The 15206-nt window shown below is 46.3% G+C and overlaps 1 protein-coding gene across 2 annotated transcripts in view; it reads left to right on the forward strand.

The window, feature by feature from the left end:
* The first annotated feature begins 10766 nt into the window (after positions 1-10766).
* The window catches only part of ADNP2 (ADNP homeobox 2), a 31421-nt gene continuing 26981 nt past the window's right edge, over positions 10767-15206 (forward strand). The window contains exon 1 of one of the 2 annotated variants that reach the window (XM_063653888.1): positions 10767-11106. The gene's annotated coding sequence lies outside the window, so the exon portion shown is untranslated. The remainder of the gene's footprint in view (positions 11107-15206) is intronic. The other variant, XM_054460799.2, reaches the window with a different exon arrangement.

Genomic DNA, 15206 nt, shown 5'->3' on the forward strand with positions numbered 1-15206 from the left:
GAAAAGCATTCTCTTCTGATAGACTACCCAAGTTTATTCCAGATCTCTCACAGAATGAGAATTGAGAGGATTTCTAAGTTTAATTGGATACTGCAATAAGTGCCAAATTTTTCTAAAATTGCTACACTTTTTTTGTGAATTGACTAAGGACTCAGTTTGCTTTGGGAGCATAAACATGCACAGGCCTCTGGAACCTGAAGAAGGCTCTTCAACGGCCCCTTCCCTTAGCATCCCTAACTGCAAAGGTTCCCATGGTCTGTTTTGCAGGAGCAATCTGCACAAGTGCTTGGGGGTTTTTTTCTTTGTTTTTTGTTTTGTTTTGTTTTGTTTTTGAGACGGAGTCTCGCTCTGTCGCCCAGGCTGGAGTGCAGTGGCGTGATCTCCGCTCACTGCCAGCTCCGCCTCCCGGGTTCACACCATTTTCCTGCTCAGCCTCCCAAGTAGCTGGGACTACAGGCACCCACCACCATGCCCAGCTAATTTTTTGTATTTTTAGTAGAGATGGGGTTTCACCATGTTAGCCAGGATGCTCTCAATCTCCTGACCTCATGATCTGCCCTCCTCGGCCTCCCAAAGTGCTGGGATTACAGGCGTGAGCCACCGTGCCCGGCCAGTGCTTGGGGTTTTTACTCAACTTCCTGGGAACCATCAAAGACCCTGGACTCACTATGGCTTTACCCTTGATCTGGGTGCAGAGGCTTATTCTCCTTGTCTTAGGACAATAGCTGATGCTGAAAACTTTTTGAGGCTTCTGATGAACCAGTTTGTATTAGTCCATTTTATTTTTTTATTTTTTTATTTTTTTGAGACGGAGCCTTGCTGTGTCACCCAGGCTGGAGTGCAGTGGCGCAATCTCGGCTCACTGCAAGATCCGCCTCCCAGGTTCATGCCATTCTCCTGCCTCAGCCTCCTGAGTAGCTGGTACTACAGGCTCCTGCCACTGTGCCTGGCTAATTTTTTGTATTTTTAGGAGAGGTGGGGTTTCACTGTGGTCTCGATCTCCTGACCTCGTGATCTGCCCACCTTGGCCTCCCAAAGTGCTGGGATTACAGGCGTGAGTCACCGCACCCGGCGTATTAGTCCATTTTCACACTGCTATAAAGATACTACCTGAGACTGGTGATTTATAAAGAGGTTTAATTGACTCACAGTTCCACATGGCTGGGGAGGTCTCAGGAAGCTTACAATCGTGGCAGAAGGTGAAGGAGAAGCAAGGCACCTCCAATATGGTGGCAGGAGAGAGAGAGAGAGAACTCAGTGGAAACTGCCACTTTTAAACCATCAAATAGTGAGAACTCCCTCAGTATTAGAAGAACAACATGGGAAACCACCCCCATGATCCAACCACTCCCCACCAGGTTCCTCCCCTGACACATGAGGATTACAATTCGAGATGAGATTTGGGTGGGGACACAGAGCTACACCATATCACAGTTCTCGTCTCCCCATTTGACTTCCTTGTTCCTGCTTCCATGCAGACATTGCTGCTGTCTGAGAATGCATACTTCCCAGCCAGCCAATTAGCATTTTAGGAGACTCTGTTCCTCTCCGCTTACTGTTCACGCTGCAATGCCCTGAATCCTCTTGCTCTCATGCCCCTGCCAAGGAAAGGGAGCCTCAGGGGAGTGTTACCTCAGCCAGGGAGCCTTCTGTAACTTTTCAGGTTCACTGGAGACCTCGATGGAGAACCCTGACTTAATGCTATTTGTGAATGGATTGTAGCTCAAAAGTGAAGCTGGAGGTGATCAGGTAGGATGTGCTATCACCACCTTCTATTCTTTGTTAAGGATATCATCCTCTCCCGACGTAAAATCAACCCTGATGGCCAAGCTCACTGCGCTTACTAGAGAGTGTCAGACAGTCAGAGTCCAGAGTGGCTGCACACAGAGGCAGCAGGTGGGCTTTGGGAGCAGCACGCAACTGTGGGAAGCTTTGGAAACAGAGGAGGCTTCTCACTTCTACTGGGACCCCCATCCAAAATGGATAAGTTCAGAAGCTTTAGCTGGACTCCTACTTCCTAAAGAGGTGAGGCCTTTCCCTTCTATTAAGGTTGAGGCCTAGGCAAGAAGAGACACCATGGAAACTAAAGGAAATACTTGGTCCTCATGCCAAACAGTTTTAACAAAGGCTGTGATCCTAATCTAAACCCCTAAAGAATAAACTCCTGGAGGGATTCAAAGAAGCCATTATAAGATATCCACTGTTATGGAAGAAGCCCGGTTGTACCGTTACTCAGATAATCTCTGGCACTTCCAAGAAGGCCTGTTGGTGGTACTAGATGATTTCAGATGAATATTGGCTAAATTTCTCAGTGAAACTACTGCTCATGGTACAGACAAATTGGTTACTATCTTAAATCAATATTGGTGGGAGAACTTTAAAAAGATAGTTGAGATTATTTTAGGCACATGTTATGACCTGTCGACAATATAATCATGGAAAAATCCGTAAAGATGGAACATGGCCAGGGATTAAAATCTCAAGAGCCCCGTGAGCATCTTCAGATGGTGATATGGTTTGGCTCTGTGTCCCCACCCAGATCTCATTTTGAATTGTACTTCCATAATTCCCACGGGTTGCGGGAGGGACCCAGTGGGAGAGAACTGAATCATAGGGGCGGTTCCCCCATGCTGTTCTCATGGTAGTGAATAACTCTCACAAGATCTGATGGTTTGATAAGGGGAAACCATTCCACTTGGCTCTCCTCTCTTTTGCTTCCAGCACATGAGACGTGCCTTTCACCTTCTGCCATGATTTCGAGGCCTCCCCAGTCACGTGGAACTGTAAGTCCAATAAACCTCTTTCTTTTGTAAATTGTCCAGTCTTATGTATGTCTTTATCAGCGATGTGAAAACAGACTAATACAGGTGGATTTTACCTGCTTCTGCCCTCCATGAGAGTTAAGGATGTTTGTTATTGCATGTCTATTTTCAGGGTGGGTTAAAATATTTCCTTACCAAAAAGCCACAGCCCTTACAGTTCCTAAAAAGCTACTTGCTTTCATGTTTCTAACCTGGAGCATCTCAGCTTTCACATCAAGTGACCAAGGCACACACACTATGGAGCCATTATAAGAGGATCCTATATAGTGTTACCTCCTACCCCCAAATCACACTGCCTTCACTACCCATATATTCTGAATAGATTGAGAGAACCAATGGCATCCTTAAATTAAAGGTAGGAAAAATTTCAGAAACCCTGGAGCTCCTTTGGCCAAAGGTAGTCCTACTCCCCTTCTGGCCATATGGTTCCCTCCTTCAGGGTGACATCAATTACCCTCTGAACTGGTGCTATAGACTGAGTGTCTCACCACAACTCGTATGTTGAAATCCTAACCCCCAATGTGATTTATTAAGAGTGGGTTCTTTGGGAGGTGAGTAAGTTATGATGGTGAAGCCCTCACAGATGGGGTTAGTGCCCTTATAAACAGAGGCCCAGTGGAGCCCCATAACTTCTTCTACCATTTGAGGTGATAGTGAGAAGATGGCCTTCGATGATGACCTAGGACCTCACCAGACACTGAATCCGATCACTGCCTTGATCTTGGACTTCCCAGCCTCCTGAACTGTGAGAAATAAATGTCTGTTGTTTATAAGCCACTCAGTCTGGTATTTTGTTATAGCAGCCTGAATGGACTAAGACAACTTGTAATGCATTTAGGATTTCATCTCTGATACCAGCCTCTGCCCTGCTGCACCCAGATGAGCAAAATACTGGTGACGTTCAATATTCAACAGCCCCCTTCTTACAACATCTTCCTAAATAGCTTCTTCATGATCTTCAAACTGGAGATTTTGTCTGTTAGAAGAGATGTCAGAAAATTGCTTTTAAATTGTGTTGGAAGGGACTTACCATCTACATTAACAACAACCACAGCAGTGAAACTCCAGTAACATTTCACAACTTGCTAAAGAAGCAATCCAGAATCCCACACAATTGGAAGCCTCTTCCAAGAGCAGACCTCAAGCTTTAGAGATTCCCCAGAAGGAGCCCATCTTAGGAAGCAGGAAGCTGACTCAAGACCTTTAGAACAAGCTCAAACAGTGGAAAGTTTCTGCTTAAGACATTCAAGACTGTGATTCCTGTTTTAGTTTTCATCTTTTGCCTATGATCATTCTTCTAATTTTCTATAGGCCTCTTGTTGCTGTCCACTCATAATGACCCCTTTTTTCTCTTTTCTTCCCTTTTTATAATAGTTAGATCAGAAAATAGTCTAACACCATTCTCAGATTATCCCAGACAGTCAGTGCCCTCAGTCTTACTGACTACAGGACATGCCATCAATCACCACATTCCAATGATGAAAACCTCTAGGCAATTCTAGTTTTATTAAATGAGACATAGCAGATCACAGCTGATAGCGTGTCCACTTGCACCTACATGAACAATAAAACCTAAAACTAAATTTGCATTCAACAGCCTTCATAGAGTGATAGACCAATATTTGCCACCTTAAAGATACCAATAGAGACCCAGTTAGCATAATCCAGCTAATGTAAAACCTTGGTTCCAACCTAGTGTCATAGACAAATCCCTTTTTTCCTGGATCTCCATGCACCCCTATTGGATACTACTTTCTTTGGGTCCGGAGCTGATTGCTCTCATGAACTTTATTTTTTATTTTTATTTATTTATTTATTTATTGAGACAGAATCTTGCTCTGTCTTCCAGGCTGGAGTGCAGTGGTGCAATCTTGGCTAACTGCAACCTCTGCCTCCTGGGTTCAAATGATTCTCCAGCCTCAGCCTCCTCAGTAGCTGGGATTACAGGCACCAACCACCACGCCCAGCTAATTTTTGTATTTTTAGTAAGATGAGATTTTGCCATGTTGGCAAGGCTAGTCTTGAACTCCTGACCTCAGATGATCTGCCCACCTTGGCCTCCCAAAGTGCTGGGATTACAGGCATGAGCCACCTTGCACTTTAGGAATAGAATTCTGAGACTTGTCTGTACATAGAGACTCTAATTTTAGAAATCACCAAGGCTAGAAATACGGCTGATCATTCAGACACTATTCCTGGAGAAATTACTGACTCATTGTTTATACGAACAACCAGAGCAGTGTTCCCAGAGGTGGGAATCATACAAGTAGAGGAGACTTTGAGAAAATTACTACTCACTCTGGCAGAAGTGTGAACACCACCTCCTGTGCCCTGGATGGAACACAGGCCAGTCTCAACTCACTGGTATACATGGTGATGAACAAGCCCATTGCTCTAGATTTCTTGTTGGCTAGTCATGGCATCTGTGCTGCTGCTAATACTTCTTGCTGTACTTGGATGAACGAAACAGGCAAAGTGGAAGAGACTATACAATGCCATAAGGAAAAAACTGTTTGTCTCTTTAAGGCTGATCCTCATGGCCTGTGGGATTTGTTCTCTTGTCCTGGGATGGGAAACTGGTGTTCCCAGTTCAGACGCATCTTATGAGAACTATTAGTCTTGTTTTGTCACAGTGGTCATGATGCTGTTGGTTGCATCCTCTGCAGAGTCTGCAATGCTTCTGTGCAGCTGCTCTGTCATCAGATGATCTCAATGATGCTACAACAACACAAAGAAAAGAATTCTCATGAAATGATTGCCTATGGAGGCAACCAGACAACCCCCAAGCTGTGAAGTTCTGGATCTCTAGCCTCCCCTGAGCTGTCCAAACTCTCCAATGAGAGAATGACCAAAAGGGGAAGGGAGACCAAACTGAATGTGCCAACAGACAATGGTCTGACCGTATAAGACGATCTCTGACCTATGCCTCTGCAGCAATCAGATCAGAATGGCCAGGACTTAGTCAATGACTGCCAGTTTTCCATGCTTTTATTGTTTCCACTTCCAACTCAGAACCAACTAGAGAAAGCCAAGCATATTTCCAAAGCCAGTAAGTCCACAAAAACAAGCGTCCACCTCTGGGGCCTGCCTCCAGCTCTCCATGCCAACAACTGCAGGTTCCCTCTCTCCGAAGTTTCTCTCAAGGCTGGCCACTTCTTTTCATCTTCACTGCTATCACCCTCATGTAAGTTCCCAGCTGTCGTCGTTTTTCACCAGGACTGCTCCCACACCCTCCTCTTAAGCCTCATCTTCCCTTCCTCAATCAACATTCCTTTCTCCACAGGACAAGCCCTGCTGTAGGTTTCAAATGCAAATCTGATCCTATCAACCCAGTCACTGAAACCGCTTCTCTGGCTTCTCCTTGGTCTTAATAAGACCCAAACAGCTTCCTAGTCTGGCTGGCCTGCACTTTGACTGCTGTGGTCTGGCTGTGCCAGGCTCCCTCGGGTGCAGGCCTTCTTTGGGGCCTCTCACAGACCTCTCTTCTCTGCCTCTCACAGCTTTGCTTTGCCAGTGTCTACTTATCCTCTGATCCCAGACCCTGCTTCTTGGAGACTGCTGGTCTACATCAGGTTTCTGGGTCACAGCTGTATATGGAGATTTCCTTTCTCAGGAGCATTGACCAAGGCTTATAATTATATTTTCATTGTGTAGTTATTTCACGGATGCTTTTCTCCTCCATTAGCTTAAGCTCCAGAAGAGCAGGGATGGAGTCTGCTCAGCACTGTATTTTTGGTGCCCACTGGACCTACACAGAGCGTATGCAGAATAAAGGGGAGAAATAACCTGGTGCGGTGGTTTACGCCTCTCATTCCAGCACTTTGTGAAACTGAGGCAGGAGGATTTCTTGAGTCCAGGAGTTTGACACCAGTCTGGATAACATAGTGAGATCCTTTCTCTAACAAAACCAAAGAACTTAGCCAGTCATGGTGGTCCACACCTGTAGTCCCAGCTACTTGAGAGGCAGAGGTGGGAGGATCCCTTGAGCCCAGGAGGACGAGGCTGCAATGAGCTATGAGCCTATCACTGCAGCCTGTCTCTTAAGAGTTTGACCCTGTCTCTAAGAGAAAAAAAGAAACCTCAAAAAACAAAGTAGAGAAAGAGTACATGTAAGTTGTTCTCAAAGCTCTCTTCTGTGGCTCACTGATTTTAGATGAACTCTGCAGTTTCTTTGTACACTTGCATGTGCACAGTCGTCTCTGTGCATAGACCAGTCGGGCTGCTGACTACAGTTGTTCACACTTGTCTTTACACAGAGTGAGTGGAGCGGGAAGTGGGAGCTGAAATCCAGCTCACTCTGTTCACATAGGTCTGTGCCCTGCTGCGACGCTGGGTCTGCACAGAGGCAGAGGAAGTGATACTGAAAAGCATATCAAGGCACCTTCATCTTGACCAGCCAGGTCCCGGAGGACAGCAACACACTCAGAGGGCCCCTGCTTTTCTAATTCACACAATGGTGCGTGTGGCTGCCACAGTCAACTCTGGGGCTCCCTTTGTTCTGAACAACTATCTTACAAATGCCGATGCTGGTTATAGGGGGACCTAGATGAGAGAGTGGGAAGCTTCCACATGGGCCATCTTCACTTTCAAACCTAACTGAACAACCGGGGTCGAGGAATCTACTCATACTGCCACCAAGTCTGTGGTCTTCTTGTTATTCAGGAGCGGGTGTGCAGAATAAACCTGCATGAGCTGTGACTCGCCTGGTAGATAAGTCCTGACGTCCAGCTTGTGTCTTTGGTTTGATGACTTCAGTGTTGTGCACTTTCCTGAGTCTATGAAAATAATCTTGACAAGTCCCCAGGTCATATTGCTCATTCCTTCTGTGGTGGGAGGGAGAGCCCTTTTTATCTCAATGCTGTGGATGGTGGTTTTAAACTGTATTCATCAGATATCCATGCTGAAGTGTTTAAGGGTGGTGTACTGATGTTTGCTTAAAAAAAAAAAAAAAAGTCAAGAGATGAATATTTGAATACATATGCGATAAAGCAAGTAAGCAAATGTTAACTGGAAGAGCTAGATGATGGTGTTCCCTGAACAATTATTTCAGCTTTTCAGTACATTCAACATTTTCATAGCAAAATGCAAGGGGAAAAAAAAATCATTCAACATTTAAATTTTATTATATTTATATTTATTAAATTTATATTTATGAAAATGTTGATATTGTATTTATTAAAGTAATGTAGGCATCAGGGATACAATGATGAATGAGACACGGTCCTTACTGGCGCCCCGTAGAGAGACAAGCAGTGAGCAGATAACAGCAAACAACGTGGTGAGGGCAGCAGGAGACACACACAATGTTTTGGGAATGTCAAGAAGTACCTACCATATTTTGACGTGTGTGTGTGTGTGTGTTTGTGTGTGTGTGTGTGTGTGTGTGTGTTCAGGGAGATCTTTCTGGGAGAGAGGCCAGTAGAGTTCAGCCTTGAATGGCAATGGAATGAAAATTAGCTCAGGGGTTGGGACAGGAATCCCATGAACAAACACCGTGTGGTGTTTACAGGCTGGGGACTAACTGGTCAGCTTTGGAGAATTTGTGTGTCGTGCTGACCAGCTGGGCTTGATTCCTGGGGGATTTTGAGTGATTGCAGCAAGAAGGGAAGGACAGTCAGGTTCACTCTCTAAAAGGGCTGACTGGGGAAAGTACCTGAGGCACCAAGCTGGAGGTAAGGTGGTGGGAGCCTGTGCAGGTGTTACAGGCAGGAGACGACCTGAATGCAGGCAGTGGTAGTGGGGCTGCAGATGAGGGAAGAGATCTGACGAATATTTGGGATATAAAATTGGAAAACTGGAGATGGGGAACACACCGCTTGCTGTAGGAGAGGCTGTTGAGGAGAGAATGATGGGCTCAGATTTGAACGTTTTGAATCTGAGTTGCCTGTGGGACTCTGAAGTGGAGCTGCCCCCTTTGGCAGCAGAAAAATAAAACTGAAACCTAGGAAAGAGATGGAGATACTGGTTTGGAATTGACATAAGGTGGTTTGAATCTGTGGTCGAAATTAACAAGGGAGAAAATGCAGAAAAAAATGAAAGGCGTGGGAGTTCCAATACCCAGCACGGTGCCTGGCACACAGGAAGCGAGTGGCGCATATGTGCTGCACCGTGAAGGAAAAAGCCAGCAGGATCCCAGAGAACACCGTGTTCAAGGATGGGCCGGGAAGAGATGCAGGCGAAGATGAGGAAACAGTTCTGAGTATGGAGATGAAAGAGCCCGTTTGGGGAGTAGTGGGGGGGGGGCGGCTTTGTGGGGGGAGATCCGTAGATTAGGAAACAGTTCCTGAGTTTGGAGATTAAAGAGCCCGTTTGGGGAGTAGTAGGGGGGGCGGCTTTGTGGGGGGAGGTCTGTAGGAAAGGGGGATTGGTCTGTAGTAACAAATGGAAGATAGATACAGAAAGACGAGGCCTAAAATCTGTTTTCGGCTCAACAATTAGGAGGGCGCTGGTGACCAAGGCGTTTCTGCAGAGTGGTGAGGGTGGAGGTGAGAGGCATGCAGGGGGCTGAGGAAACAGACACAGAGACTGCTGTTTTGAGAAATGTGATAAAATGAGAGGTCACTAGAGGATCAATGGGAGACTGCAGGCTTTAACTACACTTTTCATCCCACGCATAATTTTGCAAGGAAGATATATAGGGACATCACACCCATTTACCACTGTAACTCAAAATAAAATCTTAACTCGTCAGCAAACATAAAGGGCAAACTCTACTTCAATTATGACTTGTATTCACGTAGGAAAAAAGCAAATTGTGGTCAGGTCATATCGGCCCACCATTTAACACAGTTTTAAAACGAATATGGACATTAATTTAGTGCCTATTATGTGTTTAGTCACTGGGCTAAACTGAGCAGAAGGCTCCCATTGAGAGGGAAAAGCTGAAATTATGGATGAGCGGATGGTGACAAGGAGGCTCTGGAGAGGGCTGTGGGCAGAAGGCCCAGCCTGGGCACGGCCTCTGCCCCGCGGCGGCTGGAGTGGGCCTCAGGGTTGGAGGCTGGCGGCAGGTTGCAGGGGCTCGGCGCTCTGGAAGGAGACGTGGCGGTATGCTGAAAGGGGCACGTGTCCTTGCAGAGGGCTTCGCCAAGAAGGAACTGCCTGGAACAGCCACTGAGGGCGCGGCTGAGTTAGGGTTAGGGGAAGGAACACTGGAGGGGAGTTAGGGTCAGAGTCAGGGTTAGTGCTAGGGTGAGGTTCAGGTGCAGGGTCAGAATTAGGGTTAGGGTTAGGGGCACTGGGGGAGGCCTGCGCTGCCCTCGTGGTTACTCCCACGTGCTCTGGGGCACGAGGGCATCCGCCAGAGGGCTGGGGACTCCACGGAACGAAGACCTAGAGCCATTTTGAAAGCCCCACTCCATGTTTCCAGTAATTTTGAGGAATAAATTATTATTGCTACACAATTGATAAAAACCTGTGCAAAAATGAACTTTTAGGTTAAGAGTTTATACAAATGTATGCAATTAACCCTCTCCCCACACAACTTGTAGTAGATCTAAAAATCAGAATTCTCAAGAAAAGTGTGATCACTTTCCCACAAGAATGATGAAGTCAGGAGACCCCAGCTAGTCGGTTCACCAGGATATGCCAATCATGGCACACTTGTCCCAGTTCTGGGAGCCAAAGTTTTGTCTTCCAATGGCAAGGCAGCATTATCACAGTTGGGCTCCCATTGGCTCTGAGATGTGGGCGGGGTCACCACTCCTGGAGCTGCCACTAGCTCCACCCCATTCCATGCAAATGAAGTCAAAGCTGTGGTGAGTCCACGTGATTAGTCACATGGTTGATGACACACTCTCCCCACCCCTTTAGTGACGTCATTGTCCACTCAAACTCTCACGAGAGTTTGCACAGATGTGGAAAGGAGCTGGCAGGGCAGTTCCCTGGGACAGAAGGGAGTCAGGGGGCCCAACAGGGGCCCCCCACTGCCACCCCAGAGCCTCCAGTCCAGCTTTAGCCAGGGGCCCCGGGGGGCCAGTGGGAAGTGCCAGGGGCCCCCAAGCACACTCTGCTCTCATTGGCTGGCTGCGCCTACATGCAAATGAGGGCCAACGTCACTTCCTGAGGCCAATCGAGCGCCATTTTCTCTTTCTGGCTGCGCGGGAGGAGGGGACCAGTCGCGCCGGGGGTGGGCGCGCGCTGAGGCGGGGGTCCCGCCGCGCGGGGCGGAGGCGCGGGCGGGCGCAGGCGGCCCCACGGGACGCGGCTGCGCTCGGCGGAAGACGCGGCAGCCCTGCGAGAGGCAGCAGCGGAGACGCGGTGCTCCTCGGGCGCCAAGCGGTAGGTACGGCCCGGCCCGGCGCGGGCCCGCGCGGCGACGCCCCCTGCCCCGGTCCTGGCCCCCGCCCCAGTCTGGCCCCCTCCGAGCCCCGCCCCCGCCGGTACCCAGCCCACACCCACGCCCGCCGCCTGCCCTGGCGCCGCCCGTGGCCGCCTCGGGAATCCCGGGACGTTCTCAGGGCGCGGGTTCGCGGCCCGAACGGCGCCCGTCGACCCCCGACGCGCCCGCGGCCCGCCCCGCCTGCCGCCGGTCACGTGGGAGCGGGGGCCGCCCCGGGAGGGCGGAGAAGGGGATGGGGACCTGAGGGGAGAGTAGGAAAAGGGGAAAGACGAGGACGGGGACCGAGGGAGAGAGGGGTCTGGTGAAGGGAGCGAGGAGTAGAGGGAGAGGGAACGGGGATGGAGAAGAAGAGAGAGGGCAAGGAGCTGTGGCGACCCCCGTAAGGACCCCAGAAACGCCCCGCCCGCTGGCCCGCCCGCCGCATCCCCGAGACCGGGTTCTCCTGGAAGCTTCTCTCTGGAGGAGCCTTGAGTGACGGCAAATGTAGGGCAGGAGCTGACGGTGACACCTAAATCTGCCCAGGTTTTTTTTCCCCTAGAAAGATTTGAAGAACAGCTGATAACGGGGCCCTGTTTCTTCATCGTTGAGCTTTTGATGCGAATATCAATAATTGATATGCAGATGTTGACTTGTAACATTACTTTTCATCTGCCGTTGCTGGTTGCGTTGAAATAGATTCCGTTTACAAAATTTCTACCACAGTTGGCTTTGGAATGTTAATTTTAACTGCCTTTTTAAATATTGTACAGATGCAGAATGAGAAATAATTAAGTATTTTAAGTAGTTTATTTGAACAGGAGACTTGCCTGAGTGCTTAAAACTTACTCTATTTGCACGGGTAATCACTGCCTCTTGGGATCTTGAGGAATATACTGGCTGTGGAGGAGTGGGGTGGGGGAGGAGAAACTGGTAAGCAGGTAACTGACAATGCAGATTGGCAAGTGGGGCAGCAATTTGTAGAGTACTGTGGGCATCTGCCACGCAGAGCCTTTATCAGAAGAGGGGGTTTGGAGTCTGGGTACCATTTGTGGGGGTGAGGAGCATTAGTGGGAGAGAATACTACATGTAGAAAGAGTTGTGTAAAGTACATGTTCAGCTGTGTTTGGAAGTCGGTAATGTATGTGTAACTTATTTAAAGATGTTCCTGGAGAGTTGGCCATATATGAGTGTGTATTAATATTTCGGTTAAATTTCGGTTGGAGTTAGGACTTCACTGTGAAGACAGCATTGAGCCCGTCGTCCTTAAACATGAAGTGACAGATATGTGTTAAGAAAGGAAGTACAAGAGTGGAGATGAGACAAGAGGTTGTCCTACCGGCCCTCTAGTTGACGGGAGGAACAGTGAGGGTTAGGACATGTCTGAAAGGAGTTGATCACTGTTTATGGGGGAAGATGACAGCTATGCTAAGATTTTTAACTGAAGAGATTCTGGGATTTGGGAGACACCTTTTTAATTTGAACCCAAGTTTGCAATATGCTGTTGGTTAATTTATGATTGCCTTCATAAGTTCACCAACAGCATATTGCAAACTTGGTTTCTGCCCTGCCCTTCACCCTCTGGCTATCCTAGACCTGTTAGGGCAATGTGTTACATAGGTGGAAACAGGTATCTCCCAGTGATTTGAACCCAGATCTGCTGAATATATGATCCAAGTATTCTGTGTTTTTAAAGTTGCTTTTTAAAAAGTCCTGTATTCCAATAGTTGGGACATTTCATTTAGTTTTTTGGAGTTAATTAATAGCAAACTCAGTGCTTATGTGCTGTTTTGCATGTATTAACTAATTTATCCTCATAGCTACTCTGTGAATTAGGTCGTACTCGCCCTGTTTTACAGAAGAGCCAGCTGAGGCCTGGAGAGAGTAGGTGATTTCCTGAAGATTACACAGCTCATAAACAGTGGAGCTGATGTAAACCCAGGCACACAACTCCGGAATCCTTTTTGGTGACCATCGTTTTGTGCGATTTCACAGGAACTAAAAAAAAGTTCTGTGGCTTAAAAAGTATTGTTTATTACTGTATTACCTGAATGACCTTTTTTTTTTTTTTTTTTTTGAGACGGAGCTTTGCTCTGCCGCCCAGGCTGGAGTGCAGTGGTGTGATCTTGGCTCACTGCAACCTCTGCCTCCCGGGTTCAAGCGATTCTCCTGCCTCAGCGTCCCGAGTAGGACCCGGCTAATTTTTTTGTAATTTTTAGTAGAGACAGGGTTTCACCATATTGGTCAGGCTGGTCTCCAACTCCTGACCTCAGGTGATCCGCCTGCCTGAACCTCCCAAAGTGCTGGGATTACAGGTGTGAGCCACTGCACCCGGCCAACATTTTTTTTTAGAATGTATTTTTTTTCTATAATAGAATATCCTTAAGAGATCATTATACTAAAAAATCCCCAGAGAAATCCTTTATGTACCCTTTTGGGAAATAATATTTTCTTGTCCATATCAGTGGAATTTTATGGTAGTTCCATGCCTACCGCAAACATTAGGAATTGAGATTTATTTTGATTTGAAATTGATAGGTTAGTGCATGATATATAGGTTAGTGCATGATATGGAAACAGTTGGCCACCCTGGTTAGCCTATTTTCTAATAGTGAAAATACAGATTTTACTGAGCTCTAAGAATCTATGGAGAACAGTATCTATAGAGGATCTATAAATATGAAAACATTGAACTATTTCCTAGTTTATTCATCCACTGGGCATTTTATATGGAATATTTTATCTTAGGATTGATAAATTATGCTATAAGAATGGATCTAAGAATGAATAAATTGTGGTAGCTTAGAATGGATAAATTATGAGTAAAAGTCAGCTTCCCATCCCCAAAGTGGTTGGCAACAGTTATGAAACCTGTAATTTACTTGCATTTTATTTTTTATCCTTTGTTGGTTTCCCTAAAGCAGTTAGGAAACTGCTAAAAAAAAAAAAAAAAAAAAAAAAAAGGGAAACTTCTCCCCCCGCCTTTTTTTAAATGAAAAGGTATTTGTGTGCTTGTGTTTTGTTTTGTTTAGAAGGGCCGCAATAACGATGAAGGAATGGAAGCACTTTCATTTGAGAATAAAAAGTTCCTATTTTTGAAATTCAAGGGAAAAAAAATAAAAAAGTGACAACTCCTTGGCCCTAGTCCCAAGCCTTGAACAAGTAACCACAGACCCCTGCCCAATCTCTGAGAGCCTCATTTTAGTAACCGCTTTCTGAGGTTCATGTATGTACAACCATGCTTACATGAATCAGCCAATCCCCACTCTGCTTTTAAAAGTCCACCAGTCTTTGTATCCCAGGCTTCTCAAAACTCTGTGATAAGATCAGCTCTTGCTGTGTGAGTTGAGATTTTCTTGGAAGCAGTAAATTTAGCTTCCCTGTTTCAGATACATGTGGGGTGATGGTCCCTCCTTTAGACAATACTGTTTGTCAGCCAGCTTTTGGAGAAGAACCCCAGAGGATAGAGAGAATAGTGGAACTTTAAGGAGTAAATGAAATCAAGTCTGATAGAGTCTGTGGAAAGCAGCTAACAAAATTTTCGTTGAGTTTTGCTCTGACCAAAGAAGCTGGACTGGGCCAGAAAGTGACCTTGAGCTTAGTGTTTAGAAATGCATAATGAGGTTATGGCAGCTCTTTTGTGGGAGTGTAAGCTTTTGAAGGCTAGAACCCAAATCAGTGCATTTTGTTAAAGAAAATTTTTAAACTGAAAATTTTATAAAGAAAATTTTTAAATTTTATATTCTCCCAGTTCTACAATGCTAATGATCCTTAAATCTCTCCTTTTGCTGAGATCAGGGTACATTTTTCACATAGATAACTTTGAAAAGAAATTTATCCGCTCCAAAACAGCTTCTCAAAAACTTGGTGTTTGCTTGTTACCCACCAAAAATTTCTCCCTATTATATGTTAACCCTTTCTGCCTCCCACTCGTTTCCCAGTTTGATTCCAGTCCACCTTTTTGGTTTTACTTTTGCCAAATAAATTCAGACTTTTCCTCCTTTACCTCAATAATTTTTTGATGCTAACTTATTCACCTTGTATGTGTTGGGCACCAGCTTTCCATA

Source organism: Pongo pygmaeus, chromosome 17, assembly GCF_028885625.2.
Source record: "Pongo pygmaeus isolate AG05252 chromosome 17, NHGRI_mPonPyg2-v2.0_pri, whole genome shotgun sequence".
Lineage (NCBI taxonomy): Eukaryota > Metazoa > Chordata > Mammalia > Primates > Hominidae > Pongo > Pongo pygmaeus.